The sequence below is a fragment of the Cynocephalus volans genome, chromosome 14 (genome assembly GCF_027409185.1).
Source record: "Cynocephalus volans isolate mCynVol1 chromosome 14, mCynVol1.pri, whole genome shotgun sequence".
Lineage (NCBI taxonomy): Eukaryota > Metazoa > Chordata > Mammalia > Dermoptera > Cynocephalidae > Cynocephalus > Cynocephalus volans.
Genome location: NC_084473.1, coordinates 17,540,772 through 17,554,040, shown reverse-complemented (window position 1 = coordinate 17,554,040; position 13,269 = coordinate 17,540,772). Strand labels below are relative to the sequence as shown.

Sequence of the window (13,269 nt, the reverse complement as noted above, 5' to 3'; positions counted from 1 at the left end):
CATGCCATGTGACAATATATCAAATAAAACCAGCAAATATAAACAGAATTGAAAATCTAAACTCAACCCACATCCATGTCACCCCCTCAGCACCCTCCTCGGGTGATGGCCCTCTCTTACAGGAAGTTCCCCGTGCACTGGAACGGGCAACATGTAAAGGAAATAAAACTAGAAATCAGCAATAGGCCAGAGAAGAGCGGGGAGTGTGACTAATGCCAGTGGTACTATTCACCCTGACTGTAGATTTGGAAATGAAGATGCTGGCATCTCAGATTCAGGTCCTCATGAATAAGAGCGTTTTCACAGTAGCTAACACAGGCAATTCTGAAAAGCAAACAGCTGTTTGTGCAGCATGTAGAAGGACATGCCCAGAGCCAGAGTGTAGAATACAAGAAGCTTCAAAGAGCCTTCAGGATTAGAGTCTTTGTTCCCAGGGATCGGCATTGGCAGGGCATCACAAGGCTCCAACATGGGGTTGTGTCCTCCAATGGCCTTCCAAGTGGTTCAGCCCAGCCCACTGAGGAAGCCTTGATGTAAAGTGTTAGTCCCACCGGCCAAATACACAGGCAAGAAATCACCCTCTCAGGTCTGTTCTGTGTCTGGCATGTTCTGACAGCATGGGCCACAGCTGACAACACACCAATGACGCAGGTCTAAGAAGCCTCTGGGGTCCCAGGTCACCTTATTTCAGAGCATTCATAACCTGAACCCAGCTTTTGAATGTTGAACCATCAGAGGCAATTAGCAAAAAGAGCAAAAGTTGGCTGGCTGGTTAGCTCAGCTGGTCAGAGTGCTGCCGTGGTGCTGACAGCACCAGGTTCCAGGGTTCTATCCCTGTACTGGACAGCCTCCTGCCGAAAAAAAAGTCTAGGACTCTAAAAACTTGTATTTGAGTTGCCTCTTCCCAGCTACACAACCTTAGGTAGGTAGTTTTGGGGGGGTTCGGCGGCTGGCTGGTACAGGGATTGAACTTGTGACTTTGGTGTTATCAGCACCACACTCTGTGAGCTAATCAGCCAGCCTGGTAGGTAGATTCTTGATCTATAAAAGGAGATGATAAACTCACCACAGGGATAAAATAACAAATACAAAAGTCTTTTGAAAACATAAAGCACAAGACACATGTAAAACTTTATTATAAAAATGAGAGATTGATAAAATAGTATTTCCACCTCCCCCCTTCCTGCCTCTATTCCCTTCCCCTCTCTTGCTCCCTCCAATTGGTAAAATCGTATTAGTTGTAGTCATTCCTCCTGGATCTCCATTTAATGTGACTGCTCCTCTCTGGGAACTCCAGGGATCTCTGTAATGCACACACTTATCTCCAAAGGAGGGCTGCATAGGAGGCTGAGTGATCGAGTGAGCCAAACAGCCAAAAAGCTGCCCCATTTGTAAAAAACAAAGAATCACAGATGACAGCTTTTCCACCAGAAACAGGAAAAATGTGCACTTCGCCAGAAAAGGGGCCCCTAACCCTGTGGTAGATACCCCATCACAGCTCCAGCTGAGCCACGCTGCATGGAGAAATGCATATGCAAGTGTTTATAACAGTCAAGCTCTGGTGTCCGGAGAGGGACTTCTGGAGAATTTGAATGCACCCCGGCCAGATTAATAGTTTTCCCTTCCCTGCCTCCTCAGCTCTACTCACCTTCTCCCACAGCCCTTTGTGTATACTTTACTTTAGCACCTGTCACAACGTAGTGTCATGTTTTCTAGTTTTTCCTAGTCCCCTCAAGTCTGATCGTCGCTCACTCTAGACTCTAAGCTCCTGCAGGGAAAGGATCGTGTAGCGTCCTCTCTGCAGCTGGAGTCCATTATGCTAATTGCTGCCCACAGCCTGTGTAAGATATTTGCTTTTATCTGGAGGAATTAACAAAAACTACCACTGCTTTTGTCAAAGAGCTGGCAGAATGATCTAGAGCAGGCATGGCAAAATAAAATGCGTCCAGTGGCCAAACAACTAAGTCAAAAAAAATGAAGTGGGCTGGTCAGGGACCAGGGTTAATGACCCACTCCTCTCTAAGAGGCAGAGGATACTCAGAGCCTGAGTCCTTTCTGGGAACAGAGGCCGAGTATAGACGCATCATTCGGTATAGCAGGAGAACCTGGAAACCTGACTTTTATGTGAGATATCTCAAGCTTAATTGGAATTGACCCAGCATGTATTAAACATTATGCACTTCAAACAAAAATGAACCTCTGTGTCAGGAACTTCCAACAGGCTGCCCAGTCTGTGACCCAGCCAGACTTAAAACCAAGGCCAAGTCCACTGCACCCATGTTAAGTCAGTATGACCCAAATGGACACAAGTGGGAGCTTGTCACCATAACAGTAGTGTTACTCCCTTAAGTCTGAGCTATAAATAAGTCACAAAGGGAAGGGGAGGGAATGTGGATGACAGATTTTCTAAAATCAGCCTGTGATGTCCCTCAGCACAAGTACAAATCCGATCTAATCATTCCAGACCGATGCTCTTTCTCCTTTAGTTGTCTGTCCCAACTGCCCAGTGGACTTTAAAGTCAGAATAGTCTCCCTGGTGTCTCACCTTCTTCTTTGTCACCACACTGGAAGGTTCATTTGCCTCTTCCTTTGATTTAATAGGTGCCACAGAAAATGACATAGAGAAACACACACACATACAGGAAAAAAAAAAAGAAAAAGAAATGACAGAGAGGCGACTCTTACCCTTGTGGTGGCAACGTCACACACTCTGCCCTCATCCTGCCCAGTGGGATGTCCATCGTCATCCAAGAAGCTCCAGCCTTCCTCGTTCACAGGAATGTGTGGTGCACACAGGCATTTAGTGGGCAAAAAGAAGAGAAGAATCCTGTTCTCTGGCTGTACAGGCCAAAGCAATGACTGGAAAATCACCCTCACCTGCAAAAGAAACCATCAGCCAAGTTGTCACTGCAAGGAGCAAACACACTCCAGACATTCTATCTCAGACTCAGCACTCTGGGTGCTTTACTGATTAGACACAAATCTTAGAGCCCCGTCTAATTCTCAGAGGGGTGGGGGAGGTCTTTTCCCCCTGTACAACCATCACTCCCACTGGACACATGGCTAGGAGACATGTGGATAGGTTTGACTCTTGGAACTTGACCATCGTGGAAGGCTTGGGATATGTCCACTGACACAGGCCAGTGAAACATCCAAAGATCAAACTAGGCCCTAGAAATAGGTCTACAGCCGTGCACCTCCCACACAGTTTCTTACAGCAGTGTTATTCTTCTAGATAACTCATCAAGGATAGACTTGTAAACTTCTGAATGAACACATTTTAATCCATTTCAGAGATCGACTTCTGGGTTTTACTGCTCTAATAGAATTAATACTACTGCTCTCATTTGAAATCAATAACTTTCAAAAGCTGGCCAAATTCGATTTTGTCTTATTTGCCCAATGTTATATTTCACAGATCAGAAACAACTATGGGTACTAACATAGAGTCCTCTAGTTGATGTGGTGTGCACGCATGTGTGTACCTGTATGGGAGGGTAAGTTTGTGTCAAAAAAAATAATAATAAAAAGACAAATTTCAGTTTCTCTTTCTGAATAAATTAAAGACAGCAAAAAAATTCCAGTTTCCAGCCAGGTAAGTCTTGCCTCACGTTGTTGCACTCCCATAGATTTGTACTAGCATCTAAGCATCCATCCATTGATGTTCAGGCTTTCCAATCAACACCAGTTCCAAAATAGGGGAAAAAGAAAGAAGAAGGAAATATTGATTCTGAGCAAAAGACATGAAAGAAGTGCCTCTGGCTATTTAAGATCTTCCAGGCATTATCTCAGACATTAGGATTACAAACCACATGCAGTGCCTCCCCACAAACCCCCAACAGGCCCAAATCCAAATAAACAAGTAACAGTGTCCTAACAACATCAAGGGGCGATGCAGGGGCAATGCAGGGGCAATGCAGGGGCAATGCAGGGGCAGTGAGCAGCACAGTTTCCGAGCTGGTCCCAACAATGGGGAGAGTAATCCTTCAGCACATCTGGGCTTTACAAGGGGTAAATTTCTACCTCTAACAAAGGTGATAAAGAGGAAAGATCCAGAAACAAAATGCAGCTTCACCCAAACTGAATTTATGAGATGAAACTCTTGGCAGAGGAGGTAGAGAAATCTCAAAGGGATAAATAAAATCAATTCAGTAGCTAAAATAATCGTCCTCCTTCTCCTCGGCCTACCAGTAGCACACCGCTGGGTCAGCCTGAGATAGGTGCGCTCCCATGAAACACGGAAATGCTGATGTGCCTTTTACAGAGGATATAGCACATGCATACAATCTTCCTTTTCCCATCAGACGCCTTTCCAACTGTAGCACATTTTAAAGAAAGGTAAGATTCATCTGGCTGGAAGATAATTAATTAGCTGCAAACAGCTTTGATATCACTATATTAATTACTGAAGAAAAAAAGAAAAAAAAAAAAAGGTACTTAGACTGTTCAGCACTTCTAAGAACCCCCAAGTGCTGCCTGCAAGTTCACTGCACCAGCTCACCACAGAAAGTTCAGGGCTGGCCCAGGGACAGACTGTGAGGCAAGCCACGTGTGTCCTTCTTATAGAAACTGGTACCTGGTGGGCTTTAAGTCGGTGTCTGATGAATAAATGACATCCCAGGCTGTCCTTTTCCCTCTCTCTCCCCTCAAAACTCAGAATTCCTGTGCCTAGCTCCGTTTTCTATCACCATGAGTTCTATCCAAAAAACTGAATTTTCAGAAAAGATGTAACACCTGTCAATACCTACTGTGAATTTGTGTCAATTCACATTCCTCTCAGAGTACTCACATTCTAAGTGTGACTTTTCAGCATAAAATGACAACTAGCATTTTTTGAGTCCCCACAACATGCCAGGTACCTTCCAAAAAGTTCTACACACATCTCCTCTATCCTCAACCACCATAAGTGGTAAGTATTATAATTCCCATTTTATAGGTGGGACATTGAGGCTCAGAGAAGCTATTTGCCCAAAGTCCCACACCTAAGAAGTACGAGAGCCAGGATTCAAACTGAGTTTAATTATTGTGAAAAATCGTTGTCCCTCTTAATTGTTAGGGAAGGTCAAGGAAGAATTAGGGGGGATAGGCAGAACACAATCCCAACCAGCAAGCTTCAGGGAAGAAATATGTGTGCATGCAACACACTCTCTCTTCTTTCCTGCCTGCTTAACAATCCCATCCGATGTTTCCATCTCTCTATGCTCCTACCACCTCCATCAGTGTCGACCTGTTCAAAAGAAGGGAGCATTGTTTGTGATGTAGCACTTAGCAGGTTTCTGACTTTGCTGAGTGATTCAGCAGGATCCTGGCAAAACACATAAAGCTCCATCAAATACTGCTACCCTCTGCAGAATTCCTCTCTCCACAGTAACTCTCTCCCTTATCCTTGCACTTTGCCCCAGCCAGGCTCTATTTCTTGGTGGGTTGACGACAGCATTCAAAACTGCACAAAATGACTGCCTCCATTACTGAGAGGGAAAAAGTGAGAGGTAAGTGGCATCTCAGATTCTTTCATCACCCAGAGACCTGACATCCAATCTCGGAACAGAACCCAGGGAAAAGCAAATGGACAGCAGACAGTCCCCAAGAGTAGTGATGACTCCCTACACTCTTCTCCCAGGACACAGAATCTCAGGAATTATGCTGCTCTCCAAAAATTTTGAAATCAGTGCTTGATAGATCAATGAAGACACTCCAAGTGACATGCAGCATAGGTCTGTGTCCTCTGTACTTGCTCAGAATCCTGTGTGTTCCCACCACTGTCCTGCCCACATTCTTTTGAAATATCACATCAGTGCCACCCACTAGACTGAGAAAGCCTCCAGTCAGGGACAGTGTTCTAATATCTATCTTTATATTAATTATCCCTGTCAAACAGAGGTGCTTGACACATGTTTTTTGAACCAATCCCTCTCCTCCAAGCCAACAAGACTAAAAAGTAAATTAATGAAAATCAACGAGAATAATGAACGGCAGTGGTCATGAGTGAGGCAGAGGAGGAAAGTGTGAAACACTGAGGTTGTTGCCAAGACCCTCCCAGCACTGGCTAAAGAAGGGTCTTAAGCTGAAGATTCAGCACATCCCACCCTGATGGTGGGATGTCTCAAGGGTGGAGTTATAAGTGCCACGACCTCAGAGTTTCAGGCATCACTCAACACCCAAACCCTCCCCTTGTTCTGACTCCAGGCCCCCTGAGGCACCGCCTGGTGATCTGGGTTCCCGTGCATCTTGCCAACACGGATCGTATGGGCTATGCAGCCAACACATGCAGCCACTCTGTTGACTACTAGGGGAACTTAATAAGGCAGGAAGAGGTTTATTTACACAGTTTCCCATAAGTTTCGATATAAGTCAACCTCCTAGAGTTTGAACATCTCTGGGACACCTGAGAGTAAGTTCCTGAAGCTGTAAGACTGAGAAAGCTGCCCCTGACCTGTGATAAGGTTACCAGTGAAAAGGAACCTTTAAGCACCCTCCTGGCAGCTGGCGAGCTTCCCTGGAGACATCTTGACTTTGCAAATTTCGACAGCAGGGTGTCTCAACCTCAGCACTATTGACATTGTGGGGCCAGATAATTCTTTCGTGTGGGTGCTGTCTTGTGCACTGCAGGATGTTTAGCAGCATCTCTAGCCTCTACCCACTGGAGGCCAAATGTCCCTCTGGAAGCAAAATCATCCCCAGTTGAGAACCAATGCTCTACAAGAAAAGTAAAAGGACCTCCAACGCCTGTCTGGGAGCTGGGAGGTCAGAAAGCTCAGAACGACAGATTGTACTGATACCTCATCTGCTGATAGGGGCTTGGGATATTCCCCCAACATTTGTTCTTTTAGAATTCACTCATGACATTTCTGGTGTCAGACAACCAAAACTTTAAAAATGAGAAAAGATAAAAGCAAGTTTAACCTTTTGTTGAAATTCAAAGCATGCTTCATGAAATTTGAGTCTAAAGGTTAGTGATTTTCTCTGAGAGTCTGTCTCAAGTTTTCTAACATTTTCAGTACCATATGATATATTGTGCACATGCACTAATCTAGTTGCAGATAGATAGCCTGTGACAGCTGTCTGCAGATGCGCTGCTCCTGCTGAATACACCCACTCCTGACCAAAGCTCCAACCTTGGGGAAATTCAGTGATATCCCAGGAGAAATGCAAATACATGTCAGTTTTGTAGTCTTGCCACTATTCATCAATCACAAGCCAATTTTCAATAAAATCTGAGAGTAATGTAATTATAGGACTAACAACGGAAGGGGAAATTCGACCCTACTTCTATCTTGCTTAACTAATGAGAATTGTCATCCAGGGTTTTGCTTAAATAAAATTAAAATATGACAATCAGACTGCCATAATTGGATTTGGTGTGCTAGAAAAACTGTACTGATATTTAAATCCTATAATCCAAAGCAATCAGAATAATACAACCTCTTCCAGTTGATTCAGACAGTGGATTACTATGAATATCTCTGAACTACTCACTTTTTCCAAATTATCAAATTTCAAGCAGTAGCTTAAGTTAATATAAGAAATCCTTAAATTAACATGATTTTTTTTATTTTGATCTGTCCCAAAGAGAAAAATGAAAATTTCTCAGAGTCTAATATATTTAGGGATTAAAAATAAACTTACAGAAGTTCTGGTTTTTAATGAGAAAACCAGTACATGCTTTTCAAAGCAAAGCCTCTAAATTATATTTGAAAGGTTAATATAAATTACATTTCTCTTGGCCATTCAGAATGAGTGAACGCAATACCATCTCCTGAAATCCCAAAGGCTTGATGCATGGGTAACTAAACACCACCTTCCTCTCCTCAGATTCTGTGTTTCCAGACACCCTCCCCTGGGAAGCAGAGGGGAGGGACAGGGACACTGCAGAGTCACCTCCCCAAGAAAATCTACAGAAAGGAAAGCAGAGACAGGCAGACCAGGAGCTGTTCTGGGGAAGGGTGTGCACCTCATAAGAGGAAGTCACTGACCCCAGCCCGATCACCCCTCAGTGTTGAGGGGGCTCTGGGGTCATTCCGAGTGGCCTGTGAGACTGCCACCACTCCACTGGCCCCAGGAAGAAACTGCCCTGGCTCTGTCTGCAGTGTAGTCATCTTTCTGTAGCATGGCTGGCTAAAGACAGAGGCTGGGGCTATAGCAAGGAAACAAACAGTCAAATCAGCCCACCTGGGGACTTGAGACCCCACACCAGTGCTGTCTGTCTCCACGTTTTAAATGGCAGATGTATCAAACAACTTACTAACACACTGATTAAAAAGAGGAACTGAAAGCAAGCAGGTTTGGAACACATGGGAAAAACCATATCACAGAATGATAATAGTAGGGTAAATACACTGTAGCAAAGTGTATCACAAAATCCCACAGTTTCACATTTCAGAATGTGTCCTAAGGAAAGAAATAAGACAAGTGTTCAAAGATGTACAAGGATGCTCACTGTATCATCAATTATTCATAAGAGTAAAAAGTCAAAGGCAACCTAAATGTCCATCAATAAGGGAATGGCTAAATAAACTGGGAGTAGCCATACAATGGAATATTCTGCAGCCATTCAAAATGCTGAAATAATAATAGTAACAACTCCCGCATACTGAGTCAGGCCCTGCTCTAGGTGTTTAAATGTCTGAACCTATTCAATCATCACAACACTCATGTAAGTAGTGTTTTAACTACATTCATTTTATAGATGGGGAAACTGGTAGACAAAGAAGTTAAGTAACTCTCTAGAGTCAATGGCTATAAGTGTTATAACTTCATGATTTAAACACAAACAATAAATAATGCTCCAAAACCTTCCTCTTAACCATTACGCTTAAGAGACCATGAAAAATAGCCACAATGTGCTAAGTAAAAAAAAGAAAAATGGTACAATCCTATCTTTGTAAAATATTTCTGACTTTATAGAGTTACATATACATATATATGAATATACAGACATTCCCAGACTTAGGACGATTTTTGACTTTACAATGGTGTGAAAGTGTTACGTATGTAGTAGAAGCCATAATGTAGACTTTGAATTTTTATTCAAAATTCTTTATAATAACTTTATTACATAATAGGCTTTGTGGTAGATGATTTTGCCCAACTGTAGGCTAACAATAGTGTTTTTAGTATGCTTAAGGTAGGCTAGGCTATACTATGATATTAGGTAGGTTAGGTGTATTAAATACATTTTCAACTTCCGATATTTTCAGCTTAGGATGGGTTTATCGGGATGTTAATTCCATCATAAGTCGAAGAGCATCTATACAACAAATTGTTAAATGCATTCTCTTTGATGACAAAATTTTGGGTGATTTTTGCCTTTTACTCTGTACCTTTCAACATCTTGTGAATTTCTTTAAACGGGTATGTATTAAAAAATACATGAATAGTTATTTCTACTTGGGAAAACAAAAGGTCATAAGCAGCTGGGTCAGTATCTGGGCAGGGGAGAAGGGGGGAGCTAGACATTAAGTGAGCTTACAGATCTGTGTGCCCTGGAATCCTCACCTGAGGCGCTCCCAGGGCACACGTGGGAACCACGAACTGCTACTGGTCACTCACAGCTGCTTTAGAGCAGGCACAATCCTGGGAACTACAGAGAGCAAAAGACAATATGGACCTGGCTCTCAGAGCTTATAGGAGCTTAGAAGAGCTTAGAAGAGGGTAAATAAGTAAATAAATAACTGCACTACAAGGTAGAATATGTCAGGTACCGTACAGAAAGGTACAGAGAAGATGCTGCAGAAGTTCAGAGGAGTTAAGGAGTCCCTCGCCATAGGGAAGCAGGGTCAATTACATGGAATTGGTGGCATTAAAGCCGAGTCTTGAGGGGCAGGTCAAATGTAAAGAAGGAAAGGAGACAGGTAAGAGAAAGAAGGCTGTTCTCCAAGAATAGGAAAGAACGTGCAAAGACGTCAGAGCAAAAAGGCTTGTGACAGGTACAGACAGCAGAAAACAGTTGAGTGTGGCTAGGCTGTGGCCCTATCTAGAAATGTTTATGTAGATTATTTCTTTTTAGAAAATAAATAACTCTGCCTATACCATCCACATCTTTGTGAACTAGGAATAGCAGAGGTGTAGGAGGTCCTGGGAGAGTAGAATGAATGGCCTGTGGCCACACAGGGAACCTGCTGATACCGAGACCATACCCCAGGCCTCCTGAAATACTTAGCCACAAGGAACCAGTCAGAGAAATATAAATACTTCTTGGAGTGATTGCTGTTCCTACAACATCTAAAAACCTAGACACTGCCATTGCGTACATCAATCCACGAGGAATGCCAGTGATCTGAAACGGCAAGCAGTGAATTTCAGAAACACAGACAGGAGCACAAACATCGGCAATGTTTCATTAGATCATTCCAGTTCTCTTTGGGATATCATTTAATCTATTCTCCACCTAACAGTCAGAGCTAGGGTCTGCAGAGAGAATTCAGGGGGTTCTTGAACTTAGATGGGAAAAAAAATCTTTATTTTCACTAATCTCAAACTAAAATTTAACAATTCCTTCCATTAAAAATGCAGGCATTGGCCTAGGATATAGTATTAGCAGTACCTATGACTTTATGCCAATAGAAGTGTGAATAATTTCATCTGTATCCACTGCCACACATATCTCAAAATATCATTTATGCTCAATATTTCTTTGGAATCACAGTTGTTACAGACTTATTGCTAGATGTAATTTAATGAATTGATAAGCACATATATTGCTAAATCATAAATTGGTTCTACTATCTTGATAACTGCATTTTAATACAATTGGATTCCTTCATATTGCATGATTTTTATTTTTTTGCATTTAAAAACGCTATCCTTAAAAGGGATCCATAGGCTTTCCCAGACTGCCGAAGGGGTCCACTGCACAACAAGAAACCTTTAACTAGAGATCTCTGTTACAATGTAAGTGACATTGTGTCACTCCTATGTTCTACCCTCTGGTGGCTTCCATTTTATTCACAGTCAAAGCTTCCAGCAGCCACCATCACCACTGCCCCAATTTACTTGTCTGATCTCATCTCCTCCTCTCACCCTCTATCACCCCATCTGGCATACAGGTCTCCCTGCTAATCCTTAATCACACCAAGTGAGGCATATTCCTGCCTCAGGGCTTTTGCACTGGCTTATCCCTCTGCCTGGATTGTTCTATCCCCAGCTGATTGCATGGCTTGCTTCCTCTCTTCCTCCAGGTCTTAACTCAAACAGATATCCTCTCAATAAGACCTTCCTTGGTTACCCTATCTAAAATGTTAATACCTTTTTTATTTTTGGCAGCTGGCCAGATAACAGGGATCAAACCTGGACCTTGGTGCTACTGGGGCTAGCTGGTTAGTTTAGTTGGTTAGAGCATCGTATTGATAACACCAAGGTCCAGGGTTCAATCCCTGTTACCTGGCAGTTGCCAAAGAAAAAAAAGAAAAAGTTACATGATGTAAAATGTTAACACCCCCCTAAACTCCTGTCCCCTTTTTTGCTTTATTTTTAATCCTTATCATTTATCACTCCCTAAAATTATACTTTTTATTTCTTTATCTTATTTGTTGTTTGCTTCCCCACCCCAATACAAGCTTTGTGAGTACGAAGATTGGAGATTTTTGTCCGTCTTTTTTTTTGGGGGGGGGGGGCAGCTGCCTGGTATTGGGATTTGAACCCTTGACCTTGGTGTTAAAAGGCTGCACTCTAACTGACCAACTTAGCTAACAGGCCAGCCCTAGATTTTTATCTGTCATACACCACTGTATTACCAGTCTCTAGAACCTCATCTGACACATAGCAAGTTCTTAAATGTTATTTGTTGGATTAGTTAACTAATTAAATGAGGTGGTTGACATTTGCCACATAGCTACTTGCTACTTGAATTCCATGTCAAATTTTAAAGTCAATTTTTTTTTTAATTTTTAATTGAAATGTACTGATTGTACATATTTTGGGGATACCAAGTTATATTTCAATATATTTATATGATGTGTAGTGATTAAATCAAGGTAGTTAGCAAATTCATCACTGAAAAAATTTATCATTTCTTTGTGATGAGATCATTTAAGCTCCTCTAGTCTCTCTTGCCCAATGCATTAACTAGGAGAAAAGAAAAATCACAACAAATATGTTTTTGAAATCGTAGTCCCCACAGAAGAAAAGTAGTTTATTTATCAGCCACTTATTTATTATCAAATGTATCAATGGAAGATATATTTCCTTCCTTAATAAAGAGAGTTTTTATCAAAGATAAGCTAGGTAAGTTCTAATACACACACACACACATTATTGGATATAGTTACATCATGAAACTTACAAAAAAGTGAATGGAAAAATCAGAGAAACCAGTAAAAACACACTAACCTAGATTGCAATAGAAAGGGTGCTGGTGGATGAAATCATCCCATAGATTCTACCTGGCAAATGATAAAATGAAACAGACAGTATACACACTCATGAGTAAACGCAGGTCATAAATCACCACATGGACACTGCCCTGACTTAACCTTCAGTTGTTAAAATGTAAAATTATCCATTTTAAGGCACTGACACTTACATATTAGACCAGCAAAAATGCACTTAACACTGGTAAGATCTGAAGATACCAGCGCTGTCTTCACAGACACATATAAAAAGTACCTTGTCCCATTCTGTAACCTGCAGGGTTTTGTTTTAATAAGGACAATCGCTTCTTTCAGGATAATCTGACAGTCAGTCTAGACTGGACTCCTTGTAGTTCTTACAAAATCTCAGTCAAGGACAAATGAAGCACTATTGTATACTACATATGTCCTTACATAGATAGATATGCTCAAATAACTCACATATTAAAAAATAACACAAAATAACATCTCCCAATTCTTAATTCCTCTTTGTAACATAGCTTCCTGAAATTATTTTCTACACTCATTCTCCCTTCTTCTCCTACCATTCTTGCCCTGACACCCCACTAAGTTTTTTTACTTGCTAAGGGCACCTCCAGGTGACCAAATCCAGAGGATACCTCCCAGTCTGTATCGGACTTAGCTGTCCACGTCATTTGTCACTACTGACTTCCATCCTGCAATGCATTAACACACTTGCTTTTGTTTTCTCCCACGTGTCTGCCTACTCATTTTCAGCCTCTTATGAAACTCTACTTCCTCTTACCAAACCTTAAATCTGGGGCCAAAAAATAAACTATCTGCAGGGGCCAGACAGGTGCCCAAAATGAGAAGAGTGGGACAGACTGTGACAAGCTGGAGAGCACTGGCCCTACAGACCGGGGGATGCCAGCTGACTGCTGTCTCTTACCTGTGGACGTTG

At 42.1% G+C, this 13,269-nt stretch overlaps 1 protein-coding gene across 6 annotated transcripts in view; it reads right to left on the bottom strand.

Moving 5' to 3' along the window:
- KCNS3 (potassium voltage-gated channel modifier subfamily S member 3) overlaps nucleotides 1-13,269 on the bottom strand; it is a 39,191-nt gene that overhangs the window by 14,065 nt on the left and 11,857 nt on the right. For all 6 annotated transcript variants that reach the window (XM_063077587.1, XM_063077585.1, XM_063077589.1 and 3 more), the window contains one exon: nucleotides 2,686-2,877. The gene's annotated coding sequence lies outside the window, so the exon portion shown is untranslated. The remainder of the gene's footprint in view (nucleotides 1-2,685; nucleotides 2,878-13,269) is intronic.